At 39.9% G+C, this 14,547-nt stretch overlaps 1 long non-coding RNA gene across 1 annotated transcript; it reads left to right on the top strand.

Annotated features, from left to right (window-relative positions):
- The first annotated feature begins 877 nt into the window (after window positions 1-877).
- Window positions 878-14,547, top strand: LOC134736512 (uncharacterized). The gene is made up of 3 exons (XR_010120584.1): window positions 878-1,048; window positions 5,413-5,495; window positions 12,116-14,547. It is a non-coding gene; the product is annotated as an uncharacterized lncRNA (long non-coding RNA).

Consider the following 14,547-nt stretch of genomic DNA (forward strand, 5'->3'; position numbering starts at 1 on the left):
GGAGTTCCTACTGGCATGGAAATGGCCCTGTCCTGAGGGCAAATAGTGCCCCAGTGGAGAAACACTGAGGGCTTCAAGACTTCCTCTACTCAAATGCAAATATTTTTCATATAAGCACTTCACTAAGTCGGTCAGCACTTTTTATCTTAGGCTGAATAAATTTGAGAGAACCTTCCAAAGCCTGGGTATTTAATGGAGAATAGCTGAGGGTTAGAAGGTGAAGAAAACTTGAGGACTGCATGGGTGTAAGGAAAGACATGGGATTGTGTGGGTGGACTGTAAGGAAAAGCAGGAAGTAAAAAGACAAATTTCTCACTTGACATTGGAGATAGAGGTGGTCCTACACAACTTGAACATTACCTAGTTTCCTAGCTCAATATGATCCAGTGGACAAACTAATTTGTCATGTAAAAACCAACTGGAGGCCAGGCATAGTGGTTCATGCCTGTAATCCCAGCACTTTGGGAGGCTGAGGCAGGTGAATCACTTGAGGTCAGGAGTTTGAGACCAGCTTGGCCAACATAGAGAAACCCCGTCTCTACTAAAAATACAGAAATTAGCTGGGTGTGGTGGTGCAAGCCTGTAATCCCAGCTACTCAGGAAGCTGAAGCAGGAGAATCACTTGAACCTGGGAGGCAGAGGTTGCAGTGAGCTGAGATCATGCCATAGCACTCCAGCCTGGGTGACAGAGTGAGATTGCATCTCAAAAATGAATAAATAATAATAATAAAAAAAACTGGAAACTTTAAAACACTGTCATGGTGTGTTTGTGTCCCTCCCAAAATTCATGTGTTGACATCCTAACCTCCAAAGTGATGTTTTTTAGAGGTGGGGCCTTTTGGGAGGCAATTAGGTCATGAGAGAGGGCTCCACCCACATGAATGGAATTAGTGGCCTAAAAAAGAGACTCCAGAGAGCTTCCTCGCCCCTTCCACCATGTGAGGACACAGCAAGAAGCTGCCTTCTAAGAAATCAGGAAACTGATCCTCACCAGACACCGAATCTGCTGGTGCACACCCTGTTCTCAGGCTTTCCAGCTTCCAGAACTGTGAGAAATAAATTTCTGTTGTTTATAAGCTACCCAGTTCCAGGTATTTTGTTATAGCAGCCTGAGCAGGCTAAGACAAATATACTGATTTCTGTTCAAGAAGTCTTCTAGTCAAGAAGACTTGGGATTTTTGTATTTGCTGTTTTCATGGCAAATTGTTTGGTTTTACCAAGCCAGAGATCAACCATATATTTAAAGCACAAAAATTTGGAATCCTGAATTTTGGTTTCTGCTTTAATTTGGTGTTCTACGTGAGTTCTATATTTGGCACATGAAAATTGTCACAGGATATTACTTTTTACTTTTAATCACCTTTTGGTTTTGATTGCTCTTTCCTGCTTTTAATTAGATTTTTAGTAATAGGATAAATGGGTTTGAGGAGAGTGTTTTTAAAAAACACTAATGCATTCTCAAGCTGAAAAAAAAAGTAAAAATAGCAATGCACTTTAATTTTAATTGTATTATTTATGTTGCTTATGAAGCACTTCTCTAGCATTTAAATCCCACCTACAGTCTCAAAATGATCTTTTGCTTTATTCCATCATCTCCCATTATTATCAAATAATCAAATAATAATAAAAAGTGTCAAATAATAATAATGGGAAATGGGAATAATAGTGAGAATCCCAGTTGTCTTCTGGCATGTCTTGATGTACAAAGTGACTGTACAGACTTTTTCTCTTGCCTCTAGAAGCTTACATCTAGAAAAGATACATGCGTTCTGATACACGCACAACAAAGACTTAATTTTTTATTTATTTATTTATTTTGAGATGGTCTCACTCCATTGCTCATGCTGGAATGCAGTAGCACAATCATGGCTCACTGCCACCTCGAATTCCTGGGTTCGCATGATCCTCCCGGGTTCGCATGATCCTCCCAGCTCCGCCTCCCAAGTAGCCAGGACTATGGCACAGGTTACCACACCAGGCTAATTTAAAAATATTTTTTGTAGAGACAGGGGTCTCCCTATGCTGCCCAGGCTGGTCTTGAACTCCTGAGCTCAAGCAATCCTCCTGCCTCGGGTCTCAAAGTACTGAGATTACAGGCATGAGCCCCTCATTGAGCCTCTTAATTGATTCTTGAGCTAATTCATAAATGGGCAGTAACTTATTGTGACATATAGATTAAAGCAGCGATTCCCCATTGTTAACACTTTTGGTATCTCCTCATGATGAGTGCCCCCCACCATCTATTTCTATTTCTATATGTATATATATACCTATACCTCTTTTTAAAAAACAACAAAATTGGGCTATCATGGTAAATTCAGGTGTGAAGTATAATATTTTTTTGTTTGAGACAGAGCCCAGGCTGGAGTGCAGTGGCGCGATCTCGGCTCACTGCAAGCTCCACCTCCCGGGTTCATGCCGTTCTCCTGCCTCAGCCTCCTGAGTGAGCTGGGACTACAGGCGCCCACCACCATGCCCGGCTAATTTTTTGTATTTTTAGTAGAGACGGGGTTTCACCGTGTTAGCCAGGATGGTCTTGATCTCCTGACCTTGTGATCCGCCTGCCTTGGCCTCCCAAAGTTCTGGGATTACAGGCATGAGCCACTGTGCCCGGCCTCTTTGTTTCTTTTTTCTTTTTTTTCTTTTTTGAGATGGAGTCTCACTCTGTCACCCAGGCTGGAGTGCAGTGGCACGATCTTGGCTCACTGCAACCTCTGCCTCCCAGGTTCAAGTGATTCTCCTGTCTCAGCCTCCCAAGTAGCTGGGATTACAGGTGCACACCACTGCCCTGGCTAACTTTTTGTATTTTTAGTAGAGATAAGGTTTTGCCATGTTGGCCAGATTGGTCTTGAACTCCTGACCTCAGGTGGTTCAACCGCCTCAGCCTCCCGAAGTGCGGGGATTACAGGCATGAGCCACCACGCCCAGTCGATTTTTTTCTTACTAAGTATATCATGAGCAATACTCATGCTATTAAATAATTTTGAGAATGCAATTTCAGGCTGGTCATGGTGGCTCATGCCTGGAGTCCCAGCACTTTGGGACCCCAGGAAGGAGAATTGCTTAAGCTCAGGAGTTCAAGACCAGCAGCATCGGGAGACCCTTGTCTCTACAAAAAATATAAAAATTAGCTTGGTGTGGTGGCGCACTCCTGTAGTCCCAGCTACTTGGGAGGCTGAGATGAGATCACGTGAGCCTAGGAGGTGGAGGCTGCAGTGAGCCATGTTTGCTCTGCACTCCCCTGCACTCCAGCCTGGGTGACAGAGTGAGACCCTGTCTCCAAAAAGAGAGAGAGAAAAAAAAACAAAAAGAAAATGTGATTTTAAAGCTGTATTTTATTCTATTGCTTTAACATAATTTATTTAATAAGCCCTTTCTTGTTGAATATTAAGATTGTAACCACCTTTGCATTATTATAAACAGTGGTACAGTTAACTCTTATTTACTTATAACTAATTTTTAGAAGTGATATAATGAGTCAAGGAGGGCCTGGAATTCTGTGTACAAATTATTGGATTCTTGATTTTCTCATATTTTCCCATCCAGACTCTGTTGAAACTCAACACTTATTCATTTAATGAACCTGGTTTACATGAGAGTTCTTTAAAAGTTGTGCTTCTAGGCCGGACGTGGTGGCTCATGCCTGTAATCCCAACACTTTGGGAGGAGGAGGCGGGCAGATCACTTGAGGTCAGGAATTTGAGACCAGCCTGGCCAATATGGCAAAACCCTATCTCTATTAAGAATGCAAAAAAAAAAAAAAAAAAAATAGGTGGGCGTGGTGGCAGGCACCTGTAATCCCAGCTACTCTGGAAGCTGAGGCAGGAGAATCATTTGAACCTGGGAGGCAGAGGTCGCAGTGAGCTGAGATTGCGCCATTGCACTCTAGCCTGGGTGACAGAGTGAGATTCCATCTCAAATAAATAAATAAATAAATAAATGTTGTGCTTCTACTATGAGGAGATAAAACCATAAAGAAGAAAATAAAGAAGAAAAATGAATAAACTAAATCTAACAATTCCCCTTTTCTCTCTCTCTCTCCGTGTGTGTGTGTGTGTGTGTGTGTGTGTGTACGGGTGTGTGTGTGTTTTGAACCTGAAAGGCAGAAGGATTTATCACATATGAACCTGGAAAAAATGAATGGACTGAAGACTGGGAATAGGAGGTTAAGAAAGGCATTTGGTGACAAGCTGGGAGTGCTGAAATATTATCTTCAAATAAATATTAAACAATTTTAGAAAAAAGATGTTCAATTACATTTTCACTAATGTAATTAATCTGATCATAATTAGAAACTACATTGCAAAAACCATTCTGGTTCTATATTGGCAGGTAAATAATCAATTCAATTCAACTGCTTACCTATTTCCTATGTTTGAAATTAAACTATTGGGGCCAGGTGCATTGGCTCACGTCTGTAATCCCAGCACTTTGGGAGGCTGAGGCAGGAAGATGGCTTGAGCCCAGACTGGTCTCAAATTCCATAGTGAGATGCCATCTCTACAAAAAATACACACAAAAAGAAATATAAGTTTTGGATTTCTCCAGTCTCCTTGGTTTGTCTTAGTGCCTGACAGCATAATCAGAGCTCAGTTTATTAGCTCCTAGTATTTTATTAGATTTCTATTTAAATGTAGGTTTTGGTGTTTATTAATCGTTTGGGAGATAGATTCACAATGGTGTAATTTTCTTGTTTAAAATGTATGCTTGGCCGGGTGCGCTGGCTCATGCCTATACTGTCAGAACTTTGGGAGGCCGATGCGGGTGGATCACCTGAGGTCGGGAATTCAAGACCAGCCTGACCAACATGGAGAAGCCACCCGTCTCTACTAAAAATACAAAATTAGCTGGGGATAGTGGCGCATGCCTGTAATCCCAGATACTTGGGAGGCTGAGGCAGGAGAACCGCTTGAACCCGGGAGGCAGAGGTTGCAGTGAGACGAGATCACGCCATTGCACTCCAGCCTGGCGAACAAGAGAGAAACTCCATCTCAAAAAAAAAAAAGTATGCTTAATTCTTGTCAGTGTTAATACATGTTAGGTGTGCACATCGAAGTAAAACTATGAATAGGCCATGCCTTGGGAGATTAAATGCTGCCGATTTCTCACTGTCAGAAATTGCCTCATTTCTTTCACATTTCACTAATTCAGTTGAGTCCCTTGTGTATCCTAGTCATACATTATGATGTAATTTTTCAGGTAAAAATGCTCTGTTCCTCCAGAAATCATCTTTTCTGAAGATTCATTCAACTTTGTTTAAAACCATTGCCTTGAGGAGCAGTCATATTTTGAAAATATGTCAGTTTTGCCATACCCATCATCCTTTTCATTTCTGGGGAAACTATGAAAACTAGGAAACTATGAAAACCAGGACAAGTTGATTTTAATTAATATTCTCATAATTCTCTCTAGAGTGAATTGTAATTTCCATTACTTTAAAAGTGCTTCTGGGACCCCAGGAGACAACATTCCCCAGCTTAACTACAGAGTTACAAGTAAGTATAGTAAATATTAGTATGGTATTATGATTTAAGAAAATTGTTGGCCGGGCAGGGTGGCTCATGCCTGTAATCCCAGCACTTTGGGAAGCCAAGGCAGGCGGATCACTTGAGCTCAGGACTTCAAGACCAGCCGCACGAACATGGTAAAACCATGTCTCTACTAAAAATCCACACACAAAAAAAGTTAGCTGGGCATCGTGGCGCATGGCTGTAATCCCAGCTCTTCAGGAGGCTGAGGCAGGAGAATCGCTTGAACCAGAAAGTCGGAGGTTGCAGTGAGCCGAGATCGTGCCACTGCACTCCAGCTTGGAGACAGAGCAAGACTCTGTCTGAAAACAAAAACAAAACCTAAGGATTAGGCCCTGTTACATGTTGTGTTTTATGAATTTGTTAGCAATCTACAAATTTAATAATATGAATGCGGATGAGTTATCCTTTTGCATGAGATAAGGAAGTGTATTTAGAGGACAGGTACAGTTACAAAAGTTACTGGACTACTTCTGTAGAGCATAGAGCAATCGTTTAATTTGGTTATATGTAGGGCGAAGCTATCACATGTATTTGTGTTAAAAAAAAAAAAACAAAAAAAAACGAAAAACTTCCTGCAATCATGGAAAACAGAATAGGGCTTGATACCTGAGTGTTAAACAGGTTTGCAAGCACCCTGAGTAATCTAGCAGACAATCCACCACCCATCCTATTATATAAGGAATCATATTTAGTATTTTTTTTAAAGCATACATTTAAATTTAGACACTTTTTTGGCTGATGCACTCTTGCAAAGTGGTCCTTGAATAAGAAAAGGTGACTCACCACAGTCACAGCACACAGCCATTGTTCCTGGTTGAACACATTGTTCCTGGTTGGGGCAGGTGCCCCCAAATCATGCTGGATTGTCTTTCCATGGTCCCCTCACGGCTGACCAGGCCTGGATACAGACTCTTAGAAATCTTAATGCTGACAAAATTATGGTGCACCACCCCCATATTCAATTCTCAATAAAACAATGCAAATTTGTTTTTTTTTTGAGACAGAGTCTCGCTCTGTCGTGCAGTGGTGTGACCTCAGTTCACTGCAACCTCTGCCTCACATCTGCAACCAATCAAGTGATTTTCCTGCCTCAGCCTCCCAAGTAGCTGGGATTACAGGCATGTACCACCACGTCCAGCTAATTTTTGTATTTTTAGTAGAGATAGGGTTTCACCATGTTGCCCAGCTGGTATCAAACTCCTGACCTCAGGTGATCCACTCACCTTGGCCTCCCAAAATGTTGGGATTACAGGTGTGAGCCACTGTGTCCAGTCAAATAATGCTAATTTGTATGGTAGAGTCCAACAACTTCTGATTTTTCTTTTAATGATATTTAATTATTTCATTGAATTTCTTAGGAATTATACTGTTACTGTGATTAGATAAAAAATGTTTTCATCAGTAGGAAGTGCACGCTGAAATATTTTGAAGTTTAGTGTCATGATGTTTGGAACTTGCAAATTCTTTAGCAAAAAAAGCCCTATGTGTATACACACATACAGATAGAGAGAGAGACAGAGACACAGATAGAGACAGACCAACAGACAGAAAGACAAAGAGAGACAGAGATGGGCACAGAGAGAGACAGAGAGATGGAACAAAATATGGTAAAATATGTATGATTTTTTTCAAATTTTTTGTAGGGGGGAAAAAACACACAATCACTAAAATTAGAATGCCAAGTATCAAAAGAAGCATAGTTGATAAGTATTTTGTGTAAATTTATTTATTTATTTTTTTGAGGCAGGGTCCCCTCTCTGTTGCCCAGACTGGAGTGCAGTGATGTGACCACTGCTTGCTGCTCACCATAGCCTCAACCTCCCAGGCTCAGGCAGTCCTCCCACCTAAGTCCCCCAAGTATCTGGGACTACAGACATGCACCACTATGCCTGGCTAATTTTTTTTTTTTTGTAGAGTTGGGTGGGGTGGTCTCATTATATTGCCCAGGCTGGTCTCAAACTCCTGGGCTCAAGCAATCCTCCTGCCTTGGCTTCCCAAAGTGTTAGGGTTAGAGGCATGAGCCACTGTGCCTGGCCAAGTCACTAATTTTAGATAAATGGATTTACAAAAGCACACAGACATAAATTCAATTAACCTCAAAAGTCACTGGACAAACACCAATTACTTTCTAAAGAAGTCCAGCCTTTAAAAACAAACTATCTAGTTTCTTTTGATGAATTTTTTCTTCTACAACTTTAGCTTTCTACCAACTCAGAACCTAAGAATCAATAAAGCAATATTTCTTACACTGCCTTAATCAAAAATAGGTATTTTCTTCTTTTTTCATCCAATTAGTACAACTTATTGACTGTTCTATGCTAGGGCTAGTGTTGGGCTCTGAATATGCAAAAATAAAAAGACAAGGGCCCTGTCCTCAAGTTCACAGTCAATTTGTGAGGCAGATTTTTGACACATAATTAGAGTATGATGTAAAAAGTATTATAATAATGGTATGTATAAGCTGCTATGGGATCATGGTTTAAGAAGCCTTAATTTATTTGATGAGAAAGGAAGGAGGTGATAAATCAGGTTATAAAGATACAATAATAAGTAATAATGGCAACAACAACAATAATAATAGTGGTCATACACTGGGCAAGTCCTAAATACAATAGTTATGGAGGGGTAGGTAAGGGTTGACAGTTGGCATAAGCCAATACAAATTACTAGGTAGGGAAGAGGCCCAGGATACGGCAATACAAATCTTGGGTAAAAAATGCTAGCAAGTGTACCTGGCTAGAATATTTCTGCCATTGCCACAAACTCCCTTCGCACATATTTCTCAAATGTCATCTAGTTAATATTGCCTCCACCCAAAAGAGGCCTTGAGACTCACAGGAGGTAGGTATGCAGTTTGCCTCTGGAAAAACAGCTGGTGTGTGGCAACATAGAATCTAGGTTAGAACTCAGGTGTCTCAGACACTTGCTGCATTTAGTATGTAATGCCACCTGCCCACAGACCTTTGCTTAGGAGAGTCTTTAATAAAAGAGTAGTGAGAAGTTCAGCATCAGGGCTTGTACCTGTAATTGCAGCTACTTGGGAGACTGAGGCAGGAGGGTCTTTTGAGCTCAGAAGTTTGAGGCCAACCTGGGTAGCATAGCAAGACCGTCTCAAAAAATAAATAAATAAATAAAGGTGGAATTGGGAGTAGGAATTTCACAGGTGAACCAAGGAGAAAAGAGAATTGTAGTCAGGAGGTGCATATGCAAAGCATTAAGGAATTAGAGAGTTTGGCAAATTCTCCTGGGCTCAATTAATTATTAGGCATAATTGGAGTAGAAGGTTATTAGAAGAAAAAACTAAATAGTCCTACCTGCCAGAACACAGGGCTGTTGAATATTATGCAAAAGGAATTGTACTTTATGGAGTAAGCATTGGAAAGCCACTGAGAGACCTTAAGCTTTGGAATTCCATGATCAGATTTGGTTTTTAGAAAGATGACTGTGCAAAGGCCAGGCAGACTCTAACAAGAAGGGAGTCAGCCAAGGGCAGGCACCAAGCAGGGGTTGAGTCTGCACTGCGACTGGAGGCACCTGGCAGGATAAAAAGATCTTACCCTTTGCCTGTATTCTCGACATAATTTACAGTCCTTCTTTCAACATGACAAAATGTATCATTTTCCAAAATAATCATAAAAGCCATCATGCCAACATGTTACTTTAAAACTGTGGTGGCACATGCCTGTAGTCCCAGCTACTCAGGAGGCTGAGGTGGGAGGATTGCTTGAGTCCAGGAGGTTGAGACTGCAGTGAACTGTGATCACATCACTGCACTCCAGCCTGGGCAAAAGAGCTAGACCCTGTCTCCAAAAAATAAAATAAAATAAAATAATAAAATAACATAAATAAAATAAAATAAATAACATAACATATTTAAAAGATACCATTTTTGCAAATGGTGCCCAGGGAAGCAATGGTTTCCTCTACTACTTTCAGCAATGCTTCTCCTTAACTGGCATTTTGGAGGGATTAAAGACAGAAAATAAGGTTTAGGAGAAAGAATGCCTGAACTAGGTCAAAGACAGTAGGAATAGTGGTGGGGAGGATTGGCTATGTGGTTCAACATAACTTGATAACTGATTGACTATGGGGCCAAAAGTGAGAAAGTGTATCAAAGACGACTCCTGGTTTTGCCTGAGCAACTGGGTAGATGGTGGTGTAAGATATGGGAGTATTTGGAGAGAAGATTTTGGAAGACAGATGCTGAGTTTAAATTTGAACATGTTAATTTTGCATTTGGATGCCAAAATTGTTTCAGCACCACTTATCAAAAGATTGTCCTTTCTCTACTGCACCTTTCTAAGAAATCAGTTGACCATATTTTTGTGGGTCTATTTCTGGCCTTTCTATTCTGTTTCATTGGTCTATGAGTCTATTATTTTGCTAATAATGCACTGTCTTGATGAGTGTAGCTTTATAGTAAATCTTGAAGTGGGGTGATGTGGATCCTTCAACTTCATTCTTTTTTATCAAAAGTGTTTTGCTGGGGGAAGGAAAGGAGCGGGGAAGGGTTGAAAAACTAACTGTTGGGCACTAAGCTCAGCACTTGGGTGATGGGATCATTCACACCCCAAACCTCAGCATCATGCAGGTAACAAACTGGCACATGTACCCCCTGAATCTAAAATAAAAGTTGAAAAAGAAAGAAAAGTGTTTTGCCCTTCTATATGAATTTTATAATTGGCTTGTTAATATCTATAAAGAAACTTGCCAGAAGTTTGATTGAGATTACATTGATTTGATAAATCAAATTGCAGAAAATGACATATTAATAATATTGAGTCTTCTAACCCATAAACATGGTATATTTTTCCACTTACTTAGACATTTTAAATTTCTTTATAAGGGTTCTATAGTCTTCTGAATACAGATCATGCATTTATTTTGTTATATTTATCCCTAAGTACTTCATTTGTTTTTGCTGGTCTTTTTGATTTTGAGGTATCTGTGTAAGTCTATGTGCAGATGTGGGAAAATAAATACAGAAGTCTGGAGGTCTAGGGTGTCATTTAGTATAAAATTCAGGTTTAGTGTAGTCACATTTCTCAGAACGTGTCAGATTTTTCAAGGACAAAAAACAGAGAAGAAAATAGGGCCAAGGACTAAGTCACCTTAATCACCAAATCACCAACAAATGGTTAATTATGAAACTTGACGTTCTAAGTTTAAGAAATGAGTCAAGGAAGACCCAAGAACCCCCAAAATGAGATGGCACCAAACAGTATGTGTCTAGATGCTGACTCTGGGAACATGCTAAGTCTCTGTTCTCATATTTGTAAACAGGTATAGTAATAGTGCCCATCTCATAGGGTTGTTGGAAGATCAAATAAGACAATCACATGGAGGACATGGAAGAATGCTTGGCATATAGTGAGCACTCAACATCTGTCAGCCATTCTTACCAGTTGTGTAAATTACTTTCTAGGAGCTTACTGTGGGAACGTCTTGGAAAAAACGTCATGGCTTTTAAAATTCCTGGTATTTTCTGGCAATGACTATTGATTCTCACTAGAAAAATTGGGATTCACTACTAAAATAAGTTTCCTTACATGAGATATGCCCAGGTCTGGGTACAAAGGTAAATTGTATATAATAAAAAATTTGTGGCTGGGTGCAACGGCGCATGCCTTTAATCCCAGCACTTTGGGAGGCCAAGGCAGGAGGCTCACTGGAGCCCAGGAATTTGACACAAGCCTGGGCAACATAGTGAGACCTCATGTCTACAAAAATAAAATAAAAATAAAAAATTATCCACACATGGTGCTGCATGCCTGCAGTCCCAGCTACTTGGGAGGCTGAGGCAGGAGGATTGCTTAAGCCCAGGAGGTTGAGGCTGTGGTAAGCCATGATCACACCACTGCATTCCAGCCTGGGCCACAGAGTGAGACCCTGTCACAAAATAAATAAACAAATTGTAACATCTGGAATTCTCTGCTAAAAGCTCTTCATTTAGAAACCATGCCTGCTTGCATTTTTTAAAAAATCAATACATAATTATTGTATATATATGGGATACATGTGATATTTTGATACATCCATCCAATGAGTAGCAATAAATCAGAGTATTTAGGATATTCATCACCTCAAACATTCATTATTTCTTTGTGTCAGGAATATTTCAAATCTTCTAGATATTTTGAAATATATAATAAATTGTTAACTGTAGTCAACTTACCACACCATCAAACACTAGAACTTATTTCTTCTAATTGTATGTTATTTATTTGTTTTGAAACAGGATCTCTCTATGTCTAACATTTGTTATTTATTTGTTTTGAAATAGAGTCTCTCTCTGTCACCCAGGCTGGAGAGCAGTGGAGTGCAGTGATGCCATTTCAGCCCACTGCAACCTCCACCTTCTGGGCTCAGGTGATCCTCCCATGCCAGCCTACCGAGTAGCTGGGACTATAGATCCACACCACCACACCTTTAAAAAATTTTTGTTAATTAAATTACTTTAATTGTGCTAATTAAATTCATATTTGAATTAATTAAATAATTAATAATTTAATTAAATACATAAATTAATTAAGTTATGTTAATCAAATACAAAAATTTGGTTAATTTTTATATTTTTTTTATAGAGATGGGGTTTCACCATGTTGGCCAGGCTGGTCTCAGACTCCTGCATTCAAGCCATCCACTTGCCTCAGCCTCCCAAAGTGTTGGGATTACAGGCATGAGCCACCGCGCCTGTCCCTAACTGTACGTTTATACCCATTAACCAACCTCTCTCTTTATCTCCTACACCCTCTGCTTGCTATTTTTGATATGTGTTTCAAACATCTCCCAAATGAAGTATGAGAAACGTAATTAGGTATTACCATGGACTCAGAATTCATATTTTTCTTCCCTATCCCTCCTCTTCCCCAATGATTGCCTAGCTTTGCTCACAGATTTTATCCCCATGGTTTAGTCTGTCTTCAGCTCTGCATGAGACCAGAGTTCTTCAAAATAATCTCCCTTTAGGGAAAGGACAGAAATTGGACAATGACAACTCTGTGGTCTGGACATTGTTTGACACTTTGATGGGGAAAAGGGGAGAATTGAAACTCTTTACTAAAGTTATTATTTCTCCAATTTCATTCTCACTGTGTTTACAAGAAAAGCCAAAGGAATGTCTTGCTCAGAAAGGGGACCACTCTCTAATATTGATAGGTACCAGGATAGAGGCCCACAGCTAATTGTGCTTCTGAGATAGTAACAGAAAGTATAGATTCTCTAATCAGGCAAAAGTGCCTGTACTCCTTCAAGATCTCTTGTAGTATATTGTCAGGAAAAAGCCAATCGGTCTGAGACTCAGTGCCAAGGCTCCTGCTACCATTCCTCCCAGAAATTGTTAGGTGGCTTTGTCTTCACAAGTTTCCATAGTTCTTGATGGAAATTGTGTTAGACTACATAAAATGTGCCTTGCAAGTATTTTAAAATGACCATCAAGATAAATCAGTAGACACTGACATCCTTCACAGAATTAGAAAAAACTTTAAATTCATATGGGACCAAGAAAGAGCCCATACAGCCAAAACAATCCTAAGCAAAAAGAACAAAGCTGGAGGCATCATGCTACCTGACTTCAAACTATACTACAAGGCTACAGTAACCAAAACAGCATGGTACTGGTACAAAAACAGACACATAGACCAATGGAACAGGATAGAGATGTCATAAAGAAGACCACACATCTACAACCATCTGATCTTCAACAAACCTGACAAAAACAAGCAACCAGGAGAGGATTCCCTATTTAATAAATGGTGCTGGGGAAACTGGCTAGCCATATGCAAAAAATTGAAACTGCACCCCTTCCTTACGCCTTATACAAAAATTAACTCACAATGGATTAAAGACTTAAGTGTAAAACCTAAAACCATAAAAACCCTGGAAGAAAACCTAGGCAATACCATCCAGGACATAGGCATGGGCAAAGACTTCATGACTAAAACCCCAAAAGCAATTGCAACAAAAGCAACAATTCACAAATGGAATCTAATTAAAGTAAAGAGCTTCTGCACAGCAAGAGACTATCATCAGAGTGAGCAGACAACCTACAGAATGGGAGAAAACAGATTTTGCAATCTATCCATCTGACAAAGGTCTGATATCCAGAATCTACAAAGAACTTAAACAAATGTACAAGAAAAAAAAAAACATCAAAAAGTGGGCAAAGAATAGGTGAACAGACACTTCTCAAAAGAAGACATTTATGTGGCCAACAAACATATTTTTAAAAAGCCCGACATCACTGATGATGAGAGAAATGTAAATCAAAACCACAATGAGATACTAGCTACACCAATCAGAATGGTGATGATTAAAAAGTCAAGAAACAACAGATGCAGGCAAGGCTGTGGAGAAATAGGAATGCTTTTACTCTGTTGGCGGGAATGTTAATTAGTTCAGTCATTGTGGAAGATGTTGTGGTGATTCCTCAAAGATCTAGAACCAGAAATAGCATTTGACCAAGCAATCCCATTATTGGGTATATACCTAAAGAAATATAAATAATTCTATTATAAAGACACATGCACGCATATGTTCCCTCCAGCACTATTCACAATAGCAAAGACACAGAATCAACTCAAATGCCCATCAGCGATAGACTGGATAAAGAAAACGTGGTAAACGTATACCATGGAATACTATGGAGCCATAAAAAGGAATGAGATCATGTCCTTTGCAGGGACATGGATGGAGCTGGAAGCCATTATCCTCAGCAAACTAATACAGGAACAGAAAACCAAATGCCACATATTCTCACTCATAAGTGGGAGCTGAACAATGAGAACACATGGACACAGGGAGGGGAACAACACATACCAGGGCCTGGCACGGAATAGGAGGGAAGGGAGAGCATCAGGATAAATAGCTAACGTATGCGGGCCTTAACACCTAGGTGATGGGTTGATAGGTGTAGCAAACTATCATGGCACACGTTTACCTATGTAACAAACCTGCATGTCCTTCACATGTATCCCAGAAGTTTAAATAAAATAAAAAGATAAATTGGTAGAAGAAA

Source organism: Symphalangus syndactylus, chromosome 4, assembly GCF_028878055.3.
Source record: "Symphalangus syndactylus isolate Jambi chromosome 4, NHGRI_mSymSyn1-v2.1_pri, whole genome shotgun sequence".
Taxonomy (NCBI): Eukaryota; Metazoa; Chordata; class Mammalia; order Primates; family Hylobatidae; genus Symphalangus; species Symphalangus syndactylus.